Genomic DNA, 4,226 nt, shown 5'->3' with positions numbered 1-4,226 from the left:
CGTTTAAGGGTTAAAAACAGATATCGAGTTTAGTACTTACATGGTGATCTAAATTGAACCAGTTTGTGAAGTGATATAAGGTCTGGAGATGAACAGACTATCTGCTTTCGTTAATCTGTCTGTTTATATTTACGCATATCTGTTTCCCGTTTCCGGATGTAACTAGCAGATGTCAATGCGTTGTGGAAATAAGCAATATTTTGATTAGTTCCCAATTCAGGTTCTTTTCTCTATCCCCTCACCCTCCTCTACCTATAAGATTTACAGATGCATTATCCTTCTTTTTCATTGTTATTGCCGTCATAATTCAGAACAGAGGACATTACATTGGGTCGAAGAATTCCCTTTCTCATGATTCCAATATTGGGGACGAAACACGGCTTAATCTCTCTCTCTCTCTCTTATATTACGCAATGCACAAGAAGAAAGAAAAAGTAGAAATATGTTGACGCACATCAGTGAGTGGGAAAAGAAGATTAATTCATTGTAATTTATTTCTAATCGTTGTTGTAAAAATGTGTTCATCCCAACAGAGAAGAGGTAAGAGATAAATAACAGCTTCATTCTACCCTCTCCGAAATGTTCGTTATCTGATTAGTGAAGCTAACGCTCGGCATGATCGATACATGGATGATTGGGGCCCTCAAAAAATGCCAGCTGAACATAATATAGACAGGGCAGTGGGGCTAGCAGCCTCATCCCAGAATGCTAAACGAAAATCGGGAGGTAACATTTTTTTAAGTCATCCTCTTCAGGGTAAAAGGTTGATAAAAACACAATAAGTATATATACATACATACACTACATACATACATATATATATATATATATATATATATATATATATATATATATATATATATATAATATTTTTTGGGGGCATTACAATTTCACTCGAATCACATTTTAACTGTTGTGGGAATCAGGTAGATAAGCTTACCTCACCCAGGGACCCTGTCGAAGAATGTGCTCGACTTTTAAATTGTAACTGATCTTTGCAATCGGCGGATTTAACCGGAATCCACATTCCCATTATGAAAAATAAGCAGATACGCAAATGCACTCATTACATACACGCAATATATATATATATATATAATATATATATATATATATATATATATATATATATATATATATATTATACAGAGAGAGAGAGAGAGAGAGAGGAGAGAGAGCCTGCAGTGCTTGCAAGTATGTTTGTAGTTAATAAACAATGTCGGCATAAAGGATGACGCAATTCGCTAGAGCTGCTATAAAATGTATAGCTCCTTTCAGGAGAAAGGTCATTTGCATTATCAGCAGGACGTTATTGTGTTTAGTGCTACGAATGAGGTCTTCTGACGTTAGATGGACTGGGGTTGAAGGAAAGAATTTCGTCGTATTGCAACTGGAGAATAGAAGTCGTGAAAATAGTTTTGTACTTGGTCCACGAGGTTAGCAGTTATTGAGTTAAGCATTAGGCTTTTAGAACTTATAGCCTGTTTTCAGTAGCACCAGCATACTGATATATAAATTCTGCATTTGGATGTCTTATATATCTACATATGTATGTATGTATATATGTATGCACACACACACACACACACACACACACACATATATATATATATATATATATATATATATATATATATATATATATACTATATATATATATATATATATATATACAATATGTATATATACATAATATATATATATATATATATATATATATATATATATATATATATATACAATATGTATATATACATATATATATATTATAGATATATATATATATATATATATATATATATATATATATATATATATACAATATGTTATATACATATATATATATATATATATATATATATATATATATATATATATATATATATATATATATATATATATATATATATATATATATATATATATGTATAACTGAATCACGAAAGTTTGGAACGTGATAAATCCTATAATAAAGGTATAAGCCACGAAGGAAAGATAGACACGAAGTTTTCTGGAAGATCTTTCGACTCAACGTCCTTTACTTAGCAGACAAACTAACTTACATGAGAAATTGAGAGTACAGGAAAGTCCTTATAATCCCTATCTGTCACTTATACGACCTTTCCTGTACTCTCAATTTCTCATGTAAGTCAGTTTGTCTGCTAAGTAAAGGACGTTTTCATTTCATTTTCCTATGTGGAATATCAACTGAATTACCATATCTTCGTACCTAAGAAGTTTACCAGTAATATATATATATATATATATATATATATATATATATATATATAGTATATATATATATATATATATACATATATATATATATATATATATATATATATATATATATATATACTATACATATATATATATATATATATATATATATATATATATATATATATATATGCATATATATATATATATATATATATATATATATATATATATATATATATGTATATATATATATATATATATATATATATATATATATATATATATATATATATATATATATATATATATACTATATATATATATATATATATATATATATATATATATATATATAATATATATACTATATATATCTAGTATATATATATATATATATATATATATATATATATATATATATATACTATATATATATATATATGCATATATATATATATATATATATACATATATATATATATATATATATATATATATATATATATATATAATATATTATGTATATATACTACTATATATATATATATATATATATATAGATATATATATATATATATATATATATATATATATATATATATATATATATATATATATATATATATATATATATAAAATAAAGCACATCCACGCACACGCATATACATACGCATTTCCTTATACTTTATATATATAAGTAATGATTATGTATGCGCGCGTGTGTGTGTCTTATTTATCAGTATCTTATGAAAAACTTAATAGGAAAACGCGTATCCCAGCTCAGTACGGCACGTTGGTTAACATATGGCTGAAAATCATATATGACACCGGGGTATGGATCTAAGCATAATTATGATAACAATGCAATCATTATTTTTATTTGTATAAAATACATTGATCAATGCACTGTTAAAATTGTAGGCATATTTATATAAAAAATGTTAAATATCCGCCGAGTACCTTGGCGCTAGTGTGCAACACAGGAATGTTTGAAATAAAAATGAGCGTTTTGGTAACGAACTCAAGAGAGAATGTCGTCGGAAGAGCAATGAAGAGCCGATTTGGAAGTGACATGAGCGAGGAGGGAACAGGGCTGGGAGTCATGATGGTCTTGGTGTATCTGTTGAGTGTGTACATCTTTTACTTATTATGGTGTGGGTGATGCAATGCTCCCTGGCGTGGAAAAATGGAGCTCTGCTGTTATCAGAGGGTATGCGTTTGAAATATATGTATGTATGTATGTATGTATGTATGTATGTTTATGATATGTATATATATATATATATATATATAGTATATATATATATATATATATATATATATATATATATATATATATATATATATGTGTGCGTGTGTGTGTGTGTGTGTGTTTGTTTAGATGTATGTCTTATAGGAATAGTCAAACCTGGGAAGCTAGTAGAATATATTACGTCAATGTAGACCATAGTATCAGGCAGCTTTAAGTTCTTTAAGTACCTGTGGTTTCAAACAACCCTCTTAAAATGCTTAAAATGATATGCAGTGCGTCCGCTTGACGACGAGAGAGAGAGAGAGAGAGAGAGAGAGAGAGAGAGAGGGGGGAAATCTACCTTAGTTGCTCAAGCTACACAGTAGCAAGAGCTCTGAATCCCGACGCCCCTACTAAAGTTTGAGGAAGTTTAATACAAACTTCGTTAACAAGGCTTAATTTTTTTCTACCCCATATTTTCTTGAGTTTGTTGCTTTGATTGTAGAAAGCCTCTTCTGAAGACGTTCTGTTATCACGGTCTCGCGATATGAATTATACTTTCTTGATAAATCATGTGATTCTTCATCTCCCATGTCTATTTTTTTTTTAGATGTATGATATAACATCTTTTTATAAATTAAATATGGTAATCATAATTCCGTTGATCCTCTCTCTCTCTCTCTCTCTCTCTCCTGCTCTCTCTCTCACTCTCTCTCTCTCTCTGCTTTCATCAATAACCCTGTATTTGTAAAGTTAATTGTTCATAACTTTC

This window comes from Macrobrachium nipponense, chromosome 8 (genome assembly GCF_015104395.2).
Source record: "Macrobrachium nipponense isolate FS-2020 chromosome 8, ASM1510439v2, whole genome shotgun sequence".
Lineage (NCBI taxonomy): Eukaryota > Metazoa > Arthropoda > Malacostraca > Decapoda > Palaemonidae > Macrobrachium > Macrobrachium nipponense.
Note: the sequence above shows the minus strand (reverse complement) of the source record.